This window comes from Polyodon spathula, chromosome 6, assembly GCF_017654505.1.
Source record: "Polyodon spathula isolate WHYD16114869_AA chromosome 6, ASM1765450v1, whole genome shotgun sequence".
In the NCBI taxonomy this organism is placed as follows: Eukaryota; Metazoa; Chordata; class Actinopteri; order Acipenseriformes; family Polyodontidae; genus Polyodon; species Polyodon spathula.
Window position 1 is genome coordinate 16,434,506 of NC_054539.1, and position 25,812 is coordinate 16,460,317.

A 25,812-nucleotide genomic window follows, 5' to 3' on the forward strand; every position below is an offset into this window, starting at 1 on the left:
CTGAGTGGAACCTGAGACCGAAGTGGAGTCTTGCTAGGAGTGAGCTGAAACCCCGGACATGGATTGGAGAATTTAAAATGAAATGTATTAATGCAATAATATGTGTTATAATCCTTTGTATTGTTTGTATAATCTTTAGTTTGGAAAATTGTGTAAGTGTGTCATCAAAAGTAACACATAATGCTGTTTTAATTCTTAATTGTGAAACTTATGTATTTTCTTTATATAAAATCATGCAGTAGAAGCTGGTATAGTTTGACACAAGTGGCCAGTTTTTAGGCAGTTTCTTATCAAGATGGGCTTGATTCCCAAATGCGAGTTTCTGCAGCACCCTTTTTAGCCTAAGAAAATGTTGTTAAATGTTGAAATAAGGTTTGATATGCTTGCTTTTACTATAAACTATTTGTGCGTGTAAGACCATATGCTTAACACTGCCTGTCATAATAATATACATGAAATTGTTTCTCATCAAGATAGGTTCGCATATAAAATAGTTACTAATCGTGTTCTATAGGGAGTAAACCGTCTAGTTTGACTCTGAGTTAAAAGATGATGCAACATAAAGGGATATTGTTTGAAAAATAAAATAAGAAGCTTAAAAAGTAATTTTAAGAAAAAGAATAGAAGACGGGTTTTAAGAAAGTAAAAACTTTATAACTTACTGTGAGCCTGTCTTGAAGTCGTACCAGAAAGTGAAGGGATAGTTGGCATGAAGAGCGGAGTTCTCTTATCAAACAGCGTCAAGGTTAGAGAGTGTCTTCTCACCATAGAAAAATTAGAAAAAACTTTGATTATCGCTGGAAATTGGAAAGCTAAGCGCACAACTAGAAAACTGGTTTTAGCTGGCTTTTGTGCAGCTGAAAAAAATAGGAGGTCGTCTGCAGTTCAGCTGAATTCGTGCTGTTAGGAAACTCATAGGACAGAGACATTACAATCTTACACTTAAATAAAAAACAAATAGATTATCCATGAAGAGAAACTCTATATTGGGAAAAACATAAGATGGAAGTTCCCTATAATATCTGTTAAGCACTGTAAAGAGAGAAGGAAAACTAATTTGAAGAATAGAATGGCATGAGGTAATATATTATTAGACATTAATACATATAATCAATATAATCATAACTAATAGTGTTGTATATATTTCAGACAACACTCATATATTCAAAATAATATTATTTTCTTTGTTTCACCTAGCTTTTTAGATAGAGGAGGGGTCGAGAAATGAACCGGTGAGATCATGATTGGATGTGTAGACCAGGTGTTATATTTGTATTAATTGTTGGCACAAGGCTCTAAATTTTAGGCTTTTGTGTGCCAAAAAGATAAGAGTTAGACTTGATAAAGATTCTCCATGTATACCTATGGAGACTTTTCGCAAAAGGGTACCACATTCAAGACCTTTGCTTGACAGGGTGAAGTGGTCCATCACTTGCAGATCTCCATCAGACTGATTCCTTTGTTCATGCTACTTTTCCTTATAATAGGAGGTCAGCATATTACTAATATTATTATATCTTACATGTATTGGTTGTATTGCTATAAGGTTTTGAAACTATGTTTTGGTTTTAAGAGAGTGTTATATTGAATGAAACTGAAATGTAGAAGTGGGTGCTTGTAGACTGATTGTGTTGGAATTTGGAGGTCTGATCAACCTACCTTTTTCCAAATATTAAAAGCATTTTAATAAAGCGAAAGAGCATTGCTCTGATTCGTAAAACTTAAAATGAATGAGTCTTGAGTGTCTTTCTTAACGATTAAGTAAAGGTTATATGGACATACTTACACCTCGTCCAGTGCTCGAACATAAACCACTAGGAGTTTATAACATCTCTGTCCTCCTAACGTCTCCCCTGAGTTAAGAGTGTGTGCAGAGTAAACAGAAAATAAATAAAACCGAATAAAAAGAGTACGTGAAAATCTGCGAAATGCAGCAGACGTGACTATATATATATATATATATATATATATATATATATATATATATATATATATATATATATAATGCCGTGAAAGGTGTTTTTTTTTAATGGTGGATCGACAAGCTGTCCTTAACAACATCGCATGATTTATTTTTGTTCTCATTAACTGCACCGGCAGTGTCAGGTCCACTGAGACAGACAGGAAAAGGCTGTCTAAAATACCACATAGCTGCTGTGATGTTTGATACAAGGTGTATCCTCACAATATAACTGTCAGGTTTCAAAGATAGTCCATACTACAGCTCCAATGTAACCTTTTTCTACAAGTGTACGTCTGTATAGCATATTATAGAAGTCTGAACTATCCCAGAATGCAATGCAAATATAAATGCCAGGTAAATTGGAAAAACATAATTTAAAAAAACCCTCACACAAGTGCAAATTCATTCTTCAGCTAGTTAATTGCTTTTTGTCATAATAATAAAAAAAGCTCAATTCCTGTGCATTGTCAAACTTCATTTTAGAGGGATGATACTAATTGTGTATTCTTTAAATTATTTTACGAAAGTCACGTCTCAGCACTTTATTGTATGCAGCCACAACTTATTCACAGATCTTGTGATCCTGATGTAGAATCAACAGCAGTATCTTTTTGTCATAACCACAATAACAAGCTGAAAGTAAAAAACAATGCACATGAAAAAAGGGTTTTCCACCCACAACTCAGTTATTTATAAAGTGTAAAGTGCGCCTCTGAAAAAAATGCCATTCTCAAAAATGTATTTAACCAGCCAAATGGCTCATCCATACAGCTATGGCCAAAAAATTTTGCATTACCCTATAGAACTAATTTAGCTTTACAAAGTCAAATGTAACCTGTTAAATAATGTTACGTTAACATATTTAATTACATTTCACTTTGTAGTTTTCACTATACTCAATGAAATATTGATTAAAAAAAAAAAAAAAAAAAAAATGTAACATTGCACATTGTACCACTGTTATTGCTTCCGGTAGACTTTAGACTTTTGCAATATAATCTTTCTAGTTTCTTTGATTATATGATGTTAAATAAAAAGTCTAATTTTATTGACTCAATTGCAGATACTGCAAGACTTTTGACCATAGCTGTATATGTGTATATACAAGCGCTCCTCGACTTACACGGCAATTACGACTCTTTTGCATTATTACCCTGCTTCAACTTTACGATATCGATACTTCATTTACAACACCGCGAGACAAGAGCCATGCGTCATGTGCGCATGCTCGGTGTAAGAACTGTGCCCTGACTCATTCACGGAGCGTTTTTTTTTTTTAAATGCATGTAACTATTTTTTTTAAAGAATTTATTTGCCCTTAACAATGTCTGATAACATTTATGGACTCGAAACGAAACCTAAGGTGTGAACTCACATGACGAGTAGCTAAAGTTCATGCGGGCATTTCATTTTCCACTATGACTGAGTCTGTAGTACATATTTAATATATGAATCAATCAAGAAAATAAGCGAGGAAAGGGCGGATAGTAAATAGGACTTTATATTTTTTGTTTAAATATAGCGATACAGCAAATGTGAATAATATTGACTTTTATTTTTGTTTAAATATAGCTGATAGAGCATAAGTAAATAAATAAACAACAGAAATAAGTAACAGAAATGTTTTTTGAAGTTCAGTAGTTATACAAGTTTTTTTTGGCGTCCAGCTCTCCTTGCGGCTTGCTGGCTGCTGTAATAACCCCGTTTATATGCCGGCCGTCATATTTGTTTACTTAGTCAAGTCAGAAAACAGTGATATTTTAATCACCATGGAGCATCATTCATTTGTAGTATGTTGTAATTCATTTTCTGTTAAATCACTGAATCGGTGTTCAGCCATTCTCTTGTGAGTGGAGGGTTCTTCTGAAAAGGGGCGGGCTGACAGTGATGTGAACCAATCACATGACAGACAGAGACTGTTGCCCCTTGTAGTGTAAGGATGTCAGGGCAACAGTTCAATCTTAGCCGTTGATGAGGTTTTAACCAATCGCAGGCCATGATTTCCAACCACTGATTCATATATATGTATAAGGAATACCGTTAGTACAGACACATATTGTAATGAAGCCAGAGGTCAATAGCCATAAGCCTCAAATCTTTACAATCTAGTATGCTGCATAAATAATAACAATTGACACACTGGTTCTCAAGATATAGCTATTGTTAGGTCGGACAATGTGGTTCCAGTAATGTGAAAAGTCACAGCGAGCTATATTTAACGTATGAGAAAAAAACGTGTTTTTATGTTTATGCAAAGTAGGCCTTCCCAGGAAAGAGATATATTGGAATTTAGTTTTCAGTTTTGCTTCCATTTGAAATTTTTCAACCTTTTACCCACTTGGTACCTGCCTAGCAATTGTTATATTCTTTTAGTGTCAGTTCTTACTGTCTCGCTGTCTCGTTCCACCTCTGAACACACACTCCTCCATCAGCCAAAGCTACGGGTGTATATACCGTAAAACTTCAATTAAACGCCTCTGGCATTTATTTACAATATCTGCCAGCAGACCCGGCGCGTAATGGAGACCGACCGGCGATTTATATTAGATCACTAGCTTGACATGCTTTATTGTTTAATCTCAAACTTGCACATTGTTAATACAACAAAACACCTAAAATACACAGAGATGTTTGTATCTGGCCTGCTTTCAGCATGCTTAAAATTATCAAAACTTTTAATAACGTAATAACTGCATTAAACAAATATGCATTACATGTAGTTAGGCCTACCTTAAATTATGTTTTCTATTATTATTATTATTATTATTATTATTATTATTATTATTATTATTATTATTATTATTATTATTATTATTATTCCTGAGAGTCACTTTCATCATTGTCACTTATTAGCAGTTCATTATGCTCAAGCTCCTCCTCATCTTCCTCGGCTTCAATGGCAATGACAGAGACCCGGCTTTTAAAAGAGACCAGGTGTTTAATTACAGTATTTGCCAGCAGACCCGGCAGGTATTGAAGACAGGCGATTATTTGAGACCCGGCAATTATTTGAAGTTTTTTGGTACATGTGACTATCTGCAAATTAATAATATATTAATCAATCAATCAATCTGGAGTCAGTTACATTCTGCATGGGTTTAGCATGGATGGGGAAGTTTAACCCCATCCATGCTGCAAAAACTGCAATAACAAAACAGTGTGTTTTATACAAATTAAACAATATGTTTTAAATAATAATACAAATACAAAATAATTCATAATACACAGCATCATAGCTGCTTGCTATTTTTTAATTACTTCTACCAGACATTAAACCAGCATGCAGCTGCTAGTGTGTGACCTGCATTGCAGATGTATGGAATATGTCAAAAATCAGCCTCACACTTAATTAAAAAATAATGCAGTTTCATAAAAATAAATAAATATTGTTCTCTAAAAACAGCTGTATTTTAAGATATTACAGCAAAATGTAAAAATAAAAAGTGTCTACACCATTTATGTTGGGTCTTAACAGAAAAGATCGACATGTTTGAAGTTTAAAAAAAAAAAAAACAAGAAAATATACAATCCTCATTAGAGCCCTTTCTATCACTACCACATAAGTACAAAATGTTACAAAAACAAAACAAAACACACAACAGAAAATGATTTGTTTGTGTCAGAAAAAAATAGTTACTAGTGCCCAACAATGTATAATATCTAACAATTTTACTATTGTCCATATATACCTTTGCAAAACAGCATTGGTTCATCAGGAATGTACAGTGACCATCAAAACAGTATCAACCTGTAGTTAACAGATAAGTGGTGGCGTGTGACAGCAAGTAAACTGTACATTACAATATTTTCATACAGTAGGCTAGACTAATCAGAATGGATTTATAAAGAATGCCAGCACTTTATATGACCTTCCATGTCAACACATAAATAAGTCAGTAACAGCATATATCATTTAATATCCAGTAATACCTACAAAGAAAAGACCATGCTATTCCCAGCAGCCTCATCACTGATGAAACAGAACACAGTGCTACCTAGTCCTCTTACTCTGAGTGAGAAAAACATGGGTGCTTACCTGTCACAGTGAGGCCCTGTGTATTCAGGTGAGCATCAGTCACATATCAGTTCTCCTTTTGTGTCCAGGTAACATGTGGGGCTCAAACTAAAGCGTTGATTTTGAGCAAAAATTGTTACAAGGAAGAGAAACAGAAAAGTATATTAACTCCATGGTTACCTGCCATGAATGGAGATCATTACTATGTGAAGACAACAAGTGTAGTCCTTATGCTCCCAAAGATAGAGTTGAGCTCTTGTTCCACCCAACAGACACTATTTCTGCCGATGCTGGATATAGTGCAGTGGATGGCTGCATCCCAATGGAATGCTGTTCTGAGACCTTCTTTAGCTTGTCACATTGTACCCCCAGCAAAAGCAGGAATGCTCAGCTGCCTGTCTGTAGCCCTGAGGCAAGCTTTATTGGCCAGGTATATAACAGCCAGATTGACTGACTCAGTGGAGTAATTGTTTTGCAAGCTCAGAAGTTGCACTATCGTGTTAAAGAGGTTGAGGCAGATGTTTTGTGGCTGGAAATACATATAGTATCACAGTAAATCCCAGAGAAAAATTAAATGTATTTTGCCTGTTAAATATATCTCTTATTCAAGAACTACAGTATAAGAACTACAGAACTAAAAAAAAGAAAGAACTGCCTGTTGAGGTTACTGTAAAAAGAAATATATAATATTGCACATTTTTCTTTCTCAGAAAATGATAAGTACTGTGAACTGGTCAGGCTTGCCTCACCAATAAATATACAGGCTATCGTCCTCCTGTACTGGGACCTGTGGGGTCCTCAGATTATTTTATTTGCATACCAGCGATATAGCAATGTGTGTAAACAGGGAGTGACCTTAGACTGGCCCCTTTGTAAGAAACCTGCATATCTGTCAGAATGATAAGAAGTTATGGTGGTTATGACCAAACACAAGTTTGAAATTTGAGCGCATAAATGCAGCAGTGCATTTATCGAATATACCTTACAAATAGCTGTATCAAGGCATAATAACCTAGCAGTTAATTACAGGTTCACAAAGTAAAAATTACGGGGGAGAGAAAAAAAAAAAAAAACATGAATTTTGAAATCATATTTTTGCACTGACAAGTTTAATAACTAATTCCTGTACAATTAGATCAACGATACTGAATTGCTGGGTGGGGGGGGGTGGCTAACCAGTGTAAACTGAATAACCAATACGATGTTGCATAATCACGCTTAGTGTATTCGACTCAACAAAATGAAAAATGTTTTTTTAAAACTATGTGCTTCATCTGGCTTAATAAAACTGAAATGCTCTTGAGTTAATTGCAGATGTCTGCTCAGCATAATTATCCATATGCAGAAGGGGAAAAGGGGAAAAACATATTAAGTAATGTATGGGGACTGGCCGTGTCCAAAGATATCTACTTTATTACGCACTTTTTTGGCAGACTGTATTTAATGCTAGCATGTTCCTCCAATGCTAATTGCTTTTTAAACTGTTTTCTACCTCTCATGTAAATCATTAATGGTTTTATTGGTATTGAACATATCTCAGAAGAAGGAATTATTTCTGTCTGCCTCTTTGCAAGACTGCCCAGCTACAACCCTGCTTAAAGATAAAACAGAATTATTAAATAACTGGTTGTCACATTTGACTTATTGAATATACAACTTATTATTTTCAATCATATAAGACAAGTAAAATGGGAAAAAAAAAAAAAAAAAAAAACCTTCATAACTTGACCAAGGTAAAAAAATGTAGGTTTTTTGACAGAAAATATATCATTCTTAATTCTTTCTTGTATCTATGTCTAGGGAAAGCTCAGCCAACCAAGTTACTTGATGTACAGCATATCTGCCTATATGGATTGGGAAGCCTAGAGGCAAGTCAGAGAATAAGAACTCTGAAGTGGGCTGCCTGTCACTTTAGACTGAGCAGATGAAGCCAGTTTGATTATAAATAAATTGCCATGGAGATAACAGTTAACTGCTCTGACCACACTGAAAAGGTGATAGGTGCTGCTAGCAGAAAAGCCCCTAAAAACACCCAAGTTCTTAATGATTTATGGGTCCAGACGTAAAGACACAGGAAAAAGGAGCAACATCTTTTTGTAGTTAAACAATAGGGGCTCTTACTCTGCCATTTTCATGCTTGTAAACTGTTAGAGGTAATATAAATAAAGAATAGAGGATACTGCATCCTTTAAGCAGGTCTAAAAAGGGATTTAAATATGAAAAGGAAGAGGGATTTGCTAATGAATGTCACATAAACACTACACCAGGTCAGGGAAGACAGCATCTGAGTTTATAAGACTGAACAGATATGTATAATTAAGAGATTATTGCTAGAGGATATGTAGATAGGTCTTCCAAATGGATGATATCTGAAATGGAATAGAGGTGCTTTAGTCTTTCCATGTTTTAAGGTTCTGGTTTTAAATAATAAATAGTCAGTTCAGTGTTACTTCTGCTCTGAGACTGATTTCAGCTGAACCTGTCATTCGGTGACAGGTTGCTATGCTGTGCTGTCAGTGGAAGCCTTGTGACACCACAGTATATCAAGAGGACAGTGCCCTCTATATTGCAATATATACAGATACAGAATCCTAATGAAGGTCAATGGAAGAATGCTTGATATATAATTATGAGTAAAACACTACTTGTATTCTATGTTTAATCTGTAAAATAATTAAACATAATCAATTAGATTCCTCATCTCAATGATGTATATAATGAATGACTAGTTAGCGAAGGTTTTTATTTACTTGAAAAAATGCAGGCCATTCAGTATTGTTGCATTTTTAGTATCTTGTTTAAAAAGACAAAAAAAGGTGATGCAACCTAATACAGTAAAGGGATTATGCAGCAGATTAATACAATACATGACTATAAAAGACCAAGGAATACATATTTCAATAAATACAACATTTTCCAGTAAAGTCACCACAATAGTCCGAATGGCCAAAGCATGACATGCTTCACAAAGCCCTCTGTACAGGGTGCTGTTAACCAGTCGAACAGGCATGAAAAAGAATGGAGTTATGATGTAGTAATGATGAAAAGATTTGCTGCATCAGGTAGTGGAGTTTGTCCTTTTAAACCTATACAGTATTCCTGATTTCATAAATATAGAAAAATAAAGTTTTAAAAAAACGATCTGAGCTAAAATAAAATAAATAAATAAATAAATAAAAATATGGCAATTTTTCCAGATTAAAAGTCATTCTGTTTAATGATTTGTTTGTGGGTTATTATCTAGGAACCAATTAATCATTTACAAAGCTTCAGTTAACAAATCCCCATCACCATACAGTACATGATTAATTGCATGTACTCATTTCTCACGGTATGTAATTTCACTCTTAATCTTTTGAAGTGTTTGCAGCAGAATTAAGGAGAAAGCTAAACTGTAGAGACAAAGCAGAGTTTACAGGATTATAAACAGAAAACAGGAAGAAAGACCAAGAGACATCCGACTAACTAATAAACATAATTTGACTTTATGAACATATTCATTTATTTGGTTGATAATCTGTCCATGTAGAATTACAGTTTTTGCATTACAATATACAGTACTAAGGCTTTTTTCCCCCGTGAAATTGCAAAATGATGTTACTTTACAGTATGTGCCGTTTGTTACTTTCCACATTACTTTTTACAAAAACCTACATTGTGTGAGAATTGATCAGTACCTTTATGATGAAGCTAAAGGTCCCTACTGTTCAGACAATGTAATGTAATTCCCATAAAAGCCGAGTTTATCAAAGCATGTGTTGCGTTTCTTAGAATGAAAAAGCGGAGTCCATCCTGGTACAACACATTTATTTGTAGATTTTCTGTAACCATTTAAAAAATGTTTCTTTTATTTTAGCAGCTACGCATCACAACCTCTTTGCATTCAATGTTTACTACATGCCCTTCAGATCATCAGTTGGCAGAAAACTGAAACAGCAATTCAATAACTTCACTGAACAACAAAATACACAGAAGCTCAATATTTTTGTAACTTTTAAGGGCTGTCTTATGGGGGTCTAATGTTTTTTGTATATTTTAGCACATCCAGTGCCACACTTTCCCCCGCAAAATGAAATGTCACTTGACATTTACCCTTTCAGAAAGACTGTAACAGGGCCAGGAGCCCTGTACAGAAGAAGGGGGTAGGGCAAAGCTCTGCTGTTATAAAGTATATTATTATTATTATTATTATTATTATTATTATTATTATTAATTATATATATATATATATATATATATATATATATATATATATATATATATATATATATATATATATATATATATAATAAGGATAATTTATGTTTTGTTTGGTAGTGTAACTTAAAAAACAATAAAACATATAGGTCAGGCTGGGCAATCGCCTTCACTGTTCCTGTAATTTTACTTTTTAACTCTTACACTCCTCACGCTCACTCGCTCGCTCTCATTCTTCTTCTCGAACACCCCACCCAGAGTGTAGAGAGCTGCAGGCTTTCATGCAGGTGACCGTCACCCAATTAGCAATAAATGAAACAATCAATTAATAGGGAGATGACCACCTTCTGCATGAGGTTTTTTTTAATTGTGGATCCACACTACCAAACAAAAATAAAACATATAGCTACGCTGTCACATATATTTTTTAATAAATACAAATAAACAATAATACAGCTACGCCGTCATATTTACACAAGTACAATACGTAATAATAATACAAAACAAATATGCTTTATAGGAGCAGGGCTTTGCCCTGCCCCCTTCTCCTGTACAGGGCTCCTGGCCCTGTTACAAAGATTAACACATTTTGTCTACATTTTTAAAGTAACTGGTTATTTAGGAGTTTTTTTCTTCAGTAAAAGCAACACATCTATGCATTTACAAGACTAGTTCCTTAGCTTGGTAGTTACACTCCTTACAGTCTACCAAGGGCAATGGAAAAGCTTATGGTGCACTCTAAGCTTAAACCATGTTCATTGTGTTACTGCAATTGTCAATTCTCACCTGAGAATTTAAGAACAAATTCATTTAACCAGTTTTTTTCTTTTTTCATTACTCTTCTGTAGTCAGTCTCAACTTTACAGCCCACTATTTACCTATGTCTGATATTCTCTATTTTATTTTAGCAGACCTTGACATATTGCCCTAATGTATTAATAAAGCCAAATAAATAAACATTTACAATTATTTATAGATTTGAGCATTTAAATGTCCATAGCAATATCACTGGAAAACACTTATAAGTCTGAATGTCCATGGTGTTCCATGGTCTCCAAAAGCTTTGACAACAGGAAAAGTGTGTTGCTTGAATGTCCTTCACTTTCAAGTCTCAATGCACAATGGAAGGTTGTCCCAACATTCCATAAGTCAGCATTTTCGGTTTGTGCCTCTTTGTGGATACAGTCTCAATTGCTGTGTGGAGTTTTGGCTCTCTTCATCAGACTAATGTTCTGCTTTGGAACTTACTTGGCGATCCTGATGCTCATGCTTACTGTGGCTGTCCCTCTGCAGTTCCTCATGAAGTGGCGTTGCTACCTCTTCTTCAGCTGATGGCAGGTGTTGTTCAATGGGCTGCTGTGTGACTTGGGTTGAAAGGCATTCGCTTGAGATTTAGAACTGTGTCCTCAGTCCTGTGACTGTTGTCTTTGTGTTGAAACAATCTGTATGTCAGCTGGTATTCTTCCTCTGAGTCACTGAGTACAATTGAGGCTGTGGCTTCCTATTAACTTTCTTTTTGTTCTGCAATGAGTCATGTTTCTTTGTTTTTGCCTGGCCTAAAGTCTTTTCAGGTTTTTCCAGTGGTAAGTGATCACATGGTAGAATCAGATTCTTGTGAATCACTTGACTTCTACTTTCACCACTCTCTGGTTTTACATCGTAGACAGGACTTTCTTTGCTTTTCCTTTGCACAACTATGTGAACCTTATCTTCCCAGTGTGACCAGATCTTACCCCTCTCTGTCAGGTAGCGAATGAGCACTCAACCACCAGGTTGCAAATCATTGCCACGAACTCTCCAGTTGTAGTAGACTTTCCCTCTGTTTGCTTCTTTTGTGGCTGCTCTGGATGCAATCACTCATTCTATTTTTCCATTCTGTCACAATCCTAGTAGGTTTATTTTCTCCCATCAACCTTCAGATTGAACAGGAGATCAATAGAGAGTTTTGGGGATCTCCCCAACAATAGATAATAAGGTTAGTTTCCTGTAGCCTCACTGTGAGTACAATTGTATGAGTGAACCACCTTTGCAGGGAACTTTTATTGTGCAAGTGCCGCGAACCCCAGAGAGTCTTTTTCAAATTCCTTCCCCATGTTGTGGTGGATCTTAGATAAAAACCGAATTTCGGAGCGAAATCATTGAAAATCTCTGCTACAGCCTTGGCAGCTTTGTTTCTGGTGGCATACACTTGTGCAAACCAAGTATAATGGTCCCTGATCACCAAGATGTATTTGTACCCTTGCTACATGTCTCCAAGTGCAGAAAAACAATGGACACCATTTCAAATGGATATGTTTTGGTAATGGTGGACAATGGGGCTCTGATTGGTTTGTTGGACTTCTTTTTCTTAATCACGAAGTGTTCAACATCAGTCTGCATTCAGTCCAGTAGAATCTTTCCCTGATTAGGTTGAGTGTCCTTTCAACACCGAGGTGTCATGTCTTGGTGTAGTTCCTGAAACATGAGTGGGTGGTATTCTTTGGGCAGGATTAATTGATCTCGATCAGATTTTTTCCGATGCAATACTCCATCTGTGTCCACATATAGCTTAGTCACTCAGTAATACACTGACATCAGAGTGTTCTGTTATCTGGATTTCTTTGGGTGGACGCTGGTTCCTTTTTTTGTATTTCAAGACTCTATCAATGATGGGGTCATTCTTCTGCAACTTTTTAATCTGTTCTGTTGTCAGGGGTTCAGAAATTGTGCTGGAGTGTTTGTCTTGCACCAGTTCCAAAGCATTCATAAAGACTGTCCCTGTTCCCCGAGATGGTTCTTCCAGTTCTACAGATACTCCCAGCATTGAAACTCTGATGACCTTCTGGTGTACTTCTTCCTTGCATTGGTTCATGTAGCTGTCTATCTCCATTGGCGTTTGTGACAGGCCATCTGCATCAGCATTGGACTTACTGGGGTGGAATCTGATGGTAAAGTTAAAATCTGCGAGATCTGCTACCCACTGATGGCCTGTTGCATTTAATTTTGCTGTTGTGAGGACATAGGTGAGTGGGTTATTGTCTGTGTATACCACGAATGATGGTGTGTGGTACAGGTAGACCCAGAAACATTCACAAATGGCCCACTTTAATGCAAGAAATTCTAGTTTTCCAGAGTGCATATGGTAGTTCTCTGGCAGTGTCAGTGTTTTAGCGCTACCATTTTACCTCCCTGTCTTTGGTACAACACAGCTCCATGCCCTTCCTGTGATGCATCGCAGTGTAGCACAAATGGCTGTGTGAAGTCTGGGTACCCCAGGATGGGTGACTTTGGTCCAGCTGATGGGTGTACGGGATGGTAAATGTCCTTGCTGTTTTGCTCGGTGTCTTTTCTTTCCTTGTCGGGGGCTCCCTTGTCATACCGATGTGGTGTCCCCCAAGTTAAGGTCTGATGGGGCTTGAGACAGCAACTTATACAAGGGTTTGGCAACCTGGGAGAAGTTTGGAATATACGACCAGTAATAGGAAAGAAATCCTAGCATCTTCCTCAAATCCCCCATTGTTTCAGGTCTTTTATCCTTTAATGATTGCACTGGAGCTGTCTCAGCAGAGTCCATGGTGTAGCCATCTCCTGAGCCCATCTTCCCAAGATACCTCACCTTCCTTTTCAACAGCTCACACTTCCGGGGAGTAAGCTTGACGACATGCTGCTGGTATCTTTACAGAACAGTCCAGACATGATTGGTGGTCATCAAAAGTGCTGCTCTGGACAAGATTGTCATCCAAATAGGGTTGGCAGAGGATATCTCTGAGAGCTGAGAGGCATTCTTTCATGCTCCCCTGGAACTCAGCAGGAGTTGAGCTGAGTCCAGAGGAGATACAAACTCAATGATAAAGTCTCCAGGGGGAAATAAAAGTGGTTAATGGATGACTCATTGTCCAGGAACCCCTGATGATATGCCTTACCCTGGCCAACCACTGAGAACCATGAACTGCCGCTTAAGGAGACCAACATATCCTGTATCTTTGGAATTGGGTGGCGATCAGATATTGACTTCCTGTTCAACTCCCTGTAATCACAGCAGAGCCTCAATCTTCTGTCTACAGCAGAAGAATATGGTGAATATGGTGACTGGGATATCCACCCTCAGTTCAGCAGACCCTGTATGCACCCTTTCAATTCTTGGTGGAGTGGCTTTGGAACTGACATGTAGGTTTTTTGAATAGGTGTGGTGTCTTTAAATGTGATGTGCATGTTAAGGGATGGAATGCAACCAGTGTCGTCTTCGACAAAGGCAAAACCATTACACTCATCCCCCAACATTTGTCTTATCGCTTGCTGTTGAGCCTCACTTCACAAATTCACAAATTCACAGGAGGGTCCCATCTCTGATTGCTTCTATTTTTGCAATCTGTTTTGGCCATCTGTTCTTCCAATCTTGGTTCTGGGGGCTTAAACAAACATACCGTCGGAATGGTTGAGTTTTTGTTCCTTCTGTTGCTCCTAATTCTTTGCAGGTTGATCTGCTGTTGGGTACACTGCTTTTACTGTTTCGAGGTGGCCCAGAATGATGCGCTGCTCTAACGTGATGTCATGCTTAGTGGCATTTGCAATGGGTACTGGCACGTACGTTTGATTCCCTTCCGGAGTAGTCACAGCGCTTCATTGATGACAAGGTCTGGTAGTGGATGCAGTTCATTTGGGACAAGCAGCATCTCTTGGCCTTTAAACAGAGCTCCCACATGTACACGGGCATGGACAGTGGTTATCTGGTCTGCTGTCAGGACTATTCTCTTCCGTCCCTTTCTTACAATGCCTGTGTTATGCCTCGTGTCGGGGGTCTGCAAGAGCTTTAACAGGGATTCAACTGTCTTTACTGTAACAGAAAATGTGGCATTCGCCATCTGAATTACATCAGGTGTTGTCTTTGCTGCCGTTGTCCCTCTGTTCACTATCTCTTCAAAGACATTGAGCCAATAATTGGATCTTCGGCCACATTTGAGTCTCTTGATACTAAGATTGGAACTATCAGTGTCTTTGATGAAGTAGAATCACAGTCCAACTCCAACTTCACCTCAATCCAGCCAATGATCAGTATTTCATTTTGGTTGGCAGCAAGTCCTGTCAGAGTTCTGGGACCAAGCAGCTCTGCAATTGGTCGAACTGTGATGTGGGGGAGATATTGCTTCCTCCAGGTGTCATTCGCTATGCTGGCTTGTGCTCCGGGGTCCTACAAGGCTTTAACAGTGATGTTGTCGAGTCAGCAATGGACAAGGCACTGTCTTCCAATCAGTTTCAATAGCTTTGCTTGATGTCGTGGTGGTAGGTAATTCAGTGTTAGTGGAGACAGTTTTGGAGATTTGTGACTAGAAGCTGTACTGTTTCAAATTATTCAGAGAACTGTGATTAACTTGTTGTTTGCTGGTCTTCACTGTAAGGTCCTGGTGTAAATGGGACACGTGAGAGGCTACTGGGGGTCCCGTCCCAGCAGCCCGTTCCTGTTTCCTGACCACTGTGTCTGCATTCTGAATCCCCATGACAGATGGTTACATGTCTCTCCTGTGTTTTGTCTCGTGGCATTTCCTACAACCTTTCCATCTTACTTGTGTCACCGGCCCACTCCCTCTGTCATGGGTGGTTGCTGGTTTCAATGGCTGTGAGGAATATCTTCTTCATTTCTAAAACATCAGCCTTAAGGTCCTCAATCAACTTATAGGTGTCTTGGCTGGACTCTTGGTAATGGACTTTAATCTTCTTTGAATTTCCAGAGGGGCCACCCCTTTCCGCTGCTACAGGGAAGGCCTCCTTCGATTCTGTCTGTCCAATGACCTGTGACTGACTGTTGTAGGCATGCATTTGTGTGTGGAGCTCATTTACTCGTGGACATTTTCCAGAAACAACTTTTTCATGTTTGTTGTCTCTCCACTTCAAGATTTGCAGCCTCACTCCCCTTCTCAGTCAGCACCTCATCTGTAACTGATGTCATTAAGGTTGAGCTTTACCTGGATAGCGTCACTCAGGAGTCCGGTTTCAATGGAGCGGAGAAACTTTTGATGAATGGGGTCTGTACTGTACTGTTCTTCTGTATCTTTGTCCGTTGACTTCCACTGCAGCTTCTCTTTTATTTCAATTGCTCTGAATAAAAAGTTCTGAGCTGACTCTTTGGACTCTTGGGAGATGTTCGTCTCTGGGTACGAAGTAGACCCTCTTGGTCTAATTTACTTCTGCTGGCTGGCTCACCAAAATATGTTGCATTTCTTAGAATAAAAAAGCAGAGTCCATCCTGATGCAACACTTATTTGCAGATTTTCTGTAACCATATAAAAGATTGTTCTTTTATTTTAGCAGCTACGGAACACAACCTCTCTGTGTTCAGTGTTTACTACATGCCCTTCAGATCAGTGACGCATTAGAGTGAAAGGGAGCGTCATTACCGCCACCAGCTAGCAGAAAACTGAAACAGCAATTCAATAACTTTTCACTAAACAACAAAATACACAGACGCGCAATATTTTTTAACTTTTAAGGGCGGTTTTATGGGGGTCTAATGTTTTTAGTACATTTTAGCACACCCAGTGCCACACATGTTTCTTATACTGACCTCACTTTCATTCAAAGGTGTACCAGGTGTTTGCTTCGGCTGAGAAAGACAAGCAAAAACATGAAAGGAAGGAATAAAAGAAAAATAGTACAGAAACAAAAGACAAAATGAATGAAAGAGCCAGCAAGAGCGGTTCTCTGTGTTGACTTATTGGGTATAACTGGTATGGTTTAAAAGTAAAGTACATCAATATTTGAGTGACTGTGACATTACTTGAGTAAATTACTTTTATATAGAACATCCTTAATGTTCAAACATTGTGTGAAATGCACGTGTTCCAAATGTCCTGTCATCCACAAATTTGGTAACTCATGGTCTGGCCATCTTGGCAGTGTTATATATTGTAAGGTGCTCTCTCAATTATTGATGGATAAATCAAATAAAGAGGGAGAAGATTTTTTTTTTCTCCAATACCTTGGACAGTGAGTGAAGAAGCAACCAAGTTCTGCTCTCACACCTTTCAAAGCGAAGCTCAAACATTTTAATTTTACACTTTAAACTGTTCCCAGTTGATGTATCTATTTGCTGGTTCTCAACTTTAGCATTTGAATGCTAGCTGCAGGGGTGCAGGGTTATCTGCTCACACAATTGAAAAACAAGCATGTGCCTGCACAGTGTATTAGTACTGTATTTTCTAATCAGCTGGGTCACACAGAATCCTGCAGCTCCCAGAGACAATTTCTGCTGGCGATGTTCATGCATTTTAAATTCCTGTCTGTAAGCTGTTTCAAATCATTTACCCTGATCAAAAGGCAAATGAAGGACAACATATGTATCCATATCACAACATAGGCCAACAACATATGGGGCTCTATCAAGATATGTTCCTTTTTTTTAGCTGTTGTATATTTGGCATTGCATCTAATGAAATTAATTTGCTTGTGTTTTTTCCTTCTTGTATATCTTATATAAAACTATAGAAGACTGTGTCATAGAGGAAAGAGCTGTCACATCTTAAATGTAAAACCTTTTTGGGTTTTCTTTGTTTATTAATCTGTTTGTTCTCATTGTCGAGCATTATCAACACATTTAGCATAGTATCTTCCTGTGGAACAAATTCATTATGTCTTACAGGTGCAGAAATTTGAGTTTTTGTGAACAAAAACAAAGCCTTCCCTGCAGTAAATGGTTTATTTTTCTTGTGCCACACCCATGATTGAACTTGACAAGAGAATCACAGAATACATATGTATATGTGATCTTTAAACCAAAAAGTCCTATGACCCAATATGGCGGCCATCAACTTATAGTGATTGGTGCTGTTACATCTTTTTTCTACAGAGTTCCCATTACATTGAAAAAGCAGTAGTAGATGCTGCGGCAGGTTTGCACAATCATAATAATTGCAATAATCCTTTGAGTGATATTATAGGTACATGCAAGGTGTTAACTTATTTGAAAAATGTTAACAATAGACGATATTACATTTTATGTTAGATGGAACTTAATTCAGAAGTGTGTGGTTCTATTGAAGTCTGAGGGTCCTTTTTTGAAATAAGAGTGAGAGTATTGTGAGAGAGGAATACAATCTATTTCAACAGTGTAAAACTAGCAAGAAATTACTTTTTCCAGCAATTTATTTGATTCTTGCTAGTTTTGCATTGTAATTGTTTTATTTCTCTCAGAAAGTATGCCTTTGCGCTTTCATCAAAATTGTGCCTTAAGGGTTTTTTTTTTAATGAACTGATAAAACTAGCTTGTGTATCGTATGCAAAATTGTGTAAATTGTTAAAAAGAAGAATGACACTGCTGTAAAATAATGGCTACAACACCATATCATTATAAACACTAAATCTCAAACTAATAATGGGTCCCTAGTTTTTTAAACAGGCTGTAGGTGTCATTCACTTCACAAGACGTGCCATTGTAGCCAAGAGGACAGTGACATATTTCAACAGCTGTTGTCGCAGCTGTGCCTCTTGAATATGGAACACCTACTTCAAGGCTGACAATACTTAACCTGTTTGGATAAAAAAAAAAAAAAAAACTTGTGGTCATTAGCTTAAAACTTCAAAATATAATATCAAAATATTAATACGGTATTATTGATTAAGCCTTGGAGACTACAGCTATGGTCAAAGGTTTTGTATCGCCCTATAATATTAACAACATTTGCTTCATAAAGTCAAATGAAACCTGCTGGATAATGTTATGTTATGTTTGCTTTGTTGTTTTCCATATACATAACTGAATTTAAAATTGACATGAAATACTGTACTGCTATGATGGCTTCCCGTAGACTTTTAAGATATCATTGTGTAGTTTCTTTGATTACATAACATTAAGTAAAAGATCTAAATTTTGTTCATAATGTTCATAATAGTGTTGTTTTTTTTGTTTGTTTGTTTTTTTTTAAATTATGTCTCAATCTTAAAATTCTTGGTGATGCAAAACCTTTGGCCATAGCTGTAGAATAAAAGCTATCTGAAGAAATAGGGTTCGAAAAAATCTGCTTATGAATACTGCAGGGTAAACATTTAAATTGATTACTTTTCTATTTATTTTATTGTAACATTAATAAAAGTCTTTTGCACAGAAAGTATTTATTATTGTACACTAGTTTATAACCTTTCACTTAAGTAAGGACAACAATGCATCATACCGATATTGCAGTTCATAATTAACACAAATATTGACAAGGCTTTTAATGAAGGTAAATTTGCACCATGTAAGCCATTTTGCTTTATCAATATCTGTAATATGCATGGGAGCCTGAATTGTGTAAGAACAGAGCATTGAACAAATAGTGTTCTTAACAAAAATCAGTATAAACCCTTTTTGACACACGTTTGCATTCATATTGTATTTATTTATTTAGGGTAGGAGAATTGAAGAAAGATATCACTTAGAAGGCATGGGTGTAAAACCTGTCATATGGAATATGGTAACAGTGGCCAAAAAAAAAAAAAAAAAAAAACCCTATAGAATTTCTGGTAACAAATATATGTTTTTTCATAAGTATGCAGCATTCACTTTTCAGATATCAAGTGCTCAATAACTGAAATGTTATTCTCAGGAATGGAACTGGGGAAAAAAAAATGCATTATTTTCTAGAAGTTGAGGGCCTGTGACAATAAAATCAAAAACCTTTAGAACATCACGTGATTTGGTTACAGAGATTTCTGCATCCCTCTTTTCAAAGCCTCACCCTACGTCCAAACTACTGTTTACCTGTAGATGGCATAATTTTCATTGCTGTAGGAAACTCTTATCATCAATATTCTCATCCCATTGCCCTATATAAACACAGAACATTTAGATTTTTTTAAACTATAATGCAAAGACTTCAGGCATGTTACTCAATATGAATGGTTTAGAACTACAGCTCAACATGAAGTCACTCTAAAGATCCAACCTACATTTAGTCCACCTTTCTGTTCAAACTATGGTACTAGGGATTCCACCTAGATACCTTTCAGTATTTTGGAAGAGCAGGGCATGAAAAACGAGGAACAATCCGATTAATGATTATGCTTAAACCATTTCCAGTCTTGCTAAATGAAACTTTAATGAATGTGTGATCTGTGTTCCTTCAAGAACATACGTGACAAAATCACCTATGAAATGCACACCAGTCAATCACATACTGTAGGTAATTGCCTGGAAAAATGAGCAGGATAACTGAATTGTTTTCTGTTATACTTCAGCATCATGGTAGTTTATAACAAACCCCAAAACAAAAAGTTTAAAAAGCTAGGTATAAACATACAAATGTAAATATTCTTATAAAATCTGATACAGAATTATTTGGATTCTTCTTCTATTTTTTCATTACTCTTATTAATATTACAATGACTAATGATAAACTGTAAACATATGGTGTAACGCTTTACATTCTGTGTCGACAACATGATTATGTGAAAAACACGGTTATGTGAAAAACAGATGTCCCACATGCCACTGAGTTTTAATATACTTTTATTGGCTGTTCCTCTAATAAGAACCAGCCAACGAGAAAGAAACATATCTGTCCCAACATGAGGAATTTCATGATATTATTATTACCCGCCTGAGGTTGACAAGTAAAAGTGACACAAAGAACAGAAGCTGGAAAACCTGTTATTACCAATGAAATGCAATTAAAATTCTCCTTTGGTTTACAAATACCAAATCCTATTGATTGAAATTACATTCAGGAAGTTTATGGTCAGAGGGCATGTTAGCTGTGGGTAAACACAATAGCTCAAGTGAGTATTGAACCTGCTTATTAAAAACCAAATGCCATGTTTAAAAATAAATAAAAGAATACAAGTACTCCATTATTAACCATTTCTTATTATTTTGTAAAGCTTTCATTAAACTGTAGTATTGCCTATTTCTTAATATCACTTTCTAATACCGGTACATGAAGAAAGTACACATTAGAAAATAGATGTGTGTGACAAGAAAGAAGCCCTGCTGCTGTAAATAGTGTGTGTGTGTGTGTGTGTGTGTGTGTGTGTGAGAATGTAAGGTTGGCAGAATTATTCCTGGTTTAAAAGGCATGTCATATGCAGACAGCCTAAAATAATTGAATCAATTCAGTCTTGAACAAAGAAGATTTTGCGGCGATCTGATTCAAGCCTTCAAAATTCTGAAAGGTATTGACAATGTCGACCCAAGGGACTTTTTCGACCTGAAAAAAGAAACAAGGACAGGGGTCACAAATGGAGATTAGACAAATGGGCATTCAAAACAAAATAGTAGGCACTTTTTTACACAGAGAATTGTGGGAGACTGGAACCAACTCCCCAATAATGGTATTGAAGCTGACACCCTGGGATCCTTCAAGAAGCTGCTTGATCAATAAGCTACTAACAACCAAACGAGAAAGTTGGGCCGAATGGCCTCATCTCGGTTGTAAATGTTCTTTTGTTCTTATGTTTTCCAACCAGTAGGTTCAGACGAGGAGTTAACAATGCAATTGTATGTGTTGCAAATAGCAAAATACTTAAATTACGTAATTATTTGATAATTAAACATAGACGTTTTTATTATTATTACTCCTCCGGGACTGTCGGACTTTGTGTGAGCATTAAGTGTTGGGCCCGGAGATGGGGGCTTTGTAACTGGCACAGCTGGACTGACTCACCCTTGCCACCTGCTGGCGAACAGAGTGCTGTGCCAGCCTCCAACAGATATGTTAATATACAGCAGATTACACTGGGAGTGGGAAATAGGGTAAGGAAAAACTGTTATTGTTGTGTTTCGTTATTAGTTATTCTGAAGTTCCAATATAGTTAAATATATACCCTGTGATTCTTATTACCCTTTCGGTGTTATTTGTGTAAAATGTGGGTGTCACCTTGAGAGGCGGAGTGATGCTCTGGGGTGGGGAAGGACTGTCTGTGTTGTGTCCAAATTTGTGGATGGTGCTGAGTTGCTGTTAACTGCCTAATAAACTGCATTACATTTAAGATCCTTGGTGTGTGTCTCCAACCATTCCTGTGCTCGTTACCATATCATGAATTCATTATATTTATGGTGGTTACAGTTATTTTTCAAGAAGGCTTGTGCATATAAGCTATATTAAAAAATATTAAAAAAGCTATATTTTTTTAATTATTTTTATTAAAAAGCATATACTAGGGGTGGGCAACGATATGAAAATTGTATATCGTTATTGATAAATATCGAAGTCTTCTAAAATACAGAAAACTATTATAACACAATTGAAATATGAAACATATAGATATAGACGTTAAGAGATATTTACATAAGAAAAGCAAAAACTTACTTTAACTTAGTATTTTAATATCCATGGAGAAAAACCAGGTCTTGTTATATCATCAGCTATCTCAAAACGAAATATTGTCCTTAACTTTGCAGACTAGCCAATCTGGAAGTATTTTAATCTTCTCTAATGCACGACACATCTAAAAGTATTAAGTACTGTGTCATGCTGAATGTTGCATTATTTTGATGTTTTAAAAGTACATCTAATTTATAATACCAAAAGCTCACATTTTAAAAATACATTACTAATAGTGTAAGTAATCACATAGACACAATGCAGTGAACCACTGATGCACGCACATATCTCAAAATAATCCCAATAGTGCTTAATGCAGCATGCAAATTGCGTTTGGTACCTTCTGAGCACGTTCTGAATGGAACAAAAAAGTATATATCAAATTATTTAAGCCAATTTTTCTGTTTATTATGTTTGTTTTAAGTTTGTTTTTAGGTGTGTATCCCTTTAAAAAAGACAATCCTGTTTTTTAATTAGTTGATCCATGCACTTTTTGAAAACAGGATATAGTTTTGGTAAGGGATTGGCCAGTGAGAGGAAACAGGTGAAGGAATTGGAGTAGAGCATACAAGAGGGGGTACACAGGTTGTGGATTTGTTGTTTTTCTTGAGTTATAACTATTGACTGTTTTAAATACATTTTGTAAATCAGGTTCTTAGAAAAAGAAAAATGCCAATCAATGGAATAAAATGGTTAAGTAATACTTTACTTGTGATGTTTGCCTACGAGGCTAACAATGATTGAGTATGCATAGGGTTTGTTGAATCTTAATATAAAATAAACTTGATTATACTGTGTTTGTATTTCTAGCAGTATTAGCAATGCAAAGCATGTCTCCGCGAGAGTACGTGATTTTTTTTTTACTCCTACGATATTGCGATATGGAAATTGCTATCGATATCAGACGACATCATATCAAAATATCAATATTGGTGCCCACCCCTAGTATATACTGCACCTACCCTAACCTCTCATTCGCATCCAGCGCCTGTGTGTGCATCTATTATTATTTTTAAAACTGACATCTTGATATTTCGGACAGCCTGCCTATCTCCAGCCATGTCCTGTAGCCATAACGTGATGGTCTAAACAGGTGGTGTATGCCATTGACGTCTTAAGTAGGGGACATGACTTATTTGTATACCTCTGACAATTACTTAGATAAAATCCCTCAGTAACAATCCGTGATGGAAAATCACATCTAAAATCATTACTGGCCGGTAAAATAACCAGGCAGTAGTTTTATGAATCGAGTGTTAAATACTGCCAGGTACGATTTTTATATAACACCATATTAGAACCTAGCTGGAAAGATCCATACATAAAATTCTGTTACATTCCACCTTGCACCAGCTTTTTGGAAATTGCAAAATCTCAGATGATTATATAACCCCTTCAAATCGCTTCAGAAGTACCATCTTGTTATCTTGCTCAGCACCTTGTCTGGTTAAAAACCACTGTGCTTGGAAGCCTGTGCTATGCAGTAGATTCCTGCAGGATTTACATACCATAAACAATGTGAGTACCCACCTTTATGATAACGTCAGTATGAGTTGTTGCCTGGACTCTATTATCCACTCCTACGATCTCGTAGGAGACTGTGTAAATCAGTTTTCATCCATAGGCTGCTAACTGCAAAGAGATGAAATTCAGATATCAATATTTCAAGCAATGCGCAATTTACTTGCATATTTTAAAGCCTTTCAGCCTACCAACATACTTTTAATTTCACATGTCCAAGTAAAAACGTTTGATCACTACACGATGTAATTTGCAGGGTATACTGTAAATCTCACTCATAAAACACTGAATCACAAAAATGTGCTCTGAACTGCTTCTTTTTTTACTGGCAAGCACATTTAAAGGCATAAAGCAGTTACTGAAGCAGTTACTGATGGTCCTACATTTTATTTACTACTTTCAACTGTAATAGAATGCAACAAAGAATACAGGCTTCAACAAGAAATCCACCTTCTGCTTTAGCAGCTTCGATTTTTCAAAATTCAGAAACTCAGAAATACATTCCTAAAAAGCCCAACTGCAAATTAGTGAGACTTGGCATGTCTGACACCTGGTTAAAAGTATTATAAAGAACAGGAATGCACAGTATGCAGTACACATGGAACGGAAAAGGCATGGTGAACTGCAACACATTCTGTTAATGTTTAACATGACGCATTTTTATTTGGGCAAGGACAAGATACCACCTCCCCTCTTTTTAATACCTTTCCAAAAAAAAGTGCAAAACCATCAGCCGAAACAACATATCAAAGCTCGCCTGTATGGGGGTCTGGTCTAACCAGGACGAGAAGTTCATTTTTCCTTACCACAGGAAGTCAGCAATGTTAAGATTCATAAACCCCTGTTGGGACTCAAACGTTCAGTTGTAGGGCATCTGTACATTAAATACATAGAGCCAGTGTGAGATTTGACCCAGGAAAACCTGCAATCTAAATCTGCCTTGAAGGCGAAGTGAACCACCTTAGCGGTAATTATCATTGTTATTCTATATGGCTGCTGACTTGGCAACAAGGTTGACCCAAATATTCTTAACAGGGCCATGCAACATGGAATAAAACACCTCGTAAATAGTTTTGATTAAAGTATAATAAAATGTACCCTACCAGACAAAGAAAGTACATGTATATTGCACCTCAACTGTACTGATTATCTGATTAAAGTTTGAAAACTACATTGATGCACATATGCATGAGTCGTACATTTTTTCATGCTAGAATTAGTTTGGTATTGATCACATTTTAGCTACAGATTATTATGATGTAATCTCTTGAATTTCTATTGACATCAAAGTATTATTGTATACAATATCTTTAGGTTAGCTATACAGAAAATTGTACTGTATGAATCTTAGCATTGGCAAATGACGCTATACAAAATACAAGTGCTACAGCTTTGCCTTTATAATGCTTGCATTTGTAATAAATGTTCTAAAACAGACCTTTTTTTTACATTCAACTCTCAGGTTAAGTCCTTAACCTTCTTAAAAGCATGTTAAAAACACATGGTAAGTAATTGCTGCCAGAAACAATAAATCACCTTTAATATAAACGGTCTTAAAGTATCACAAGAGACTTCACACTCTTTTGTAGGTCGGATCTAAAAACATGCCAAGGTGACCTGTTATTCTGTTATTCTGTGAATATTGTAGAACTGTGAAACATCAGTTCTACAATCCAAAGATTTGTTTTCGATAACAGACAGACAGTTATTATTCTACAAAGAAAAACCTGAAAGTGACCTCTAAAGGCTATTGTCCTCTTTGATAAGATCTAAACTATATAAAGCATAATAAAAGATTATGTACCATACAGGCTGAAAATCACGTTCCAGACACCACAAAGCTGCTT

At 36.5% G+C, this 25,812-nt stretch overlaps 1 pseudogene; it reads right to left on the reverse strand.

Moving 5' to 3' along the window:
- The window catches only part of LOC121316653, a 73,441-nt pseudogene that overhangs the window by 23,161 nt on the left and 24,468 nt on the right, over positions 1 to 25,812 (reverse strand).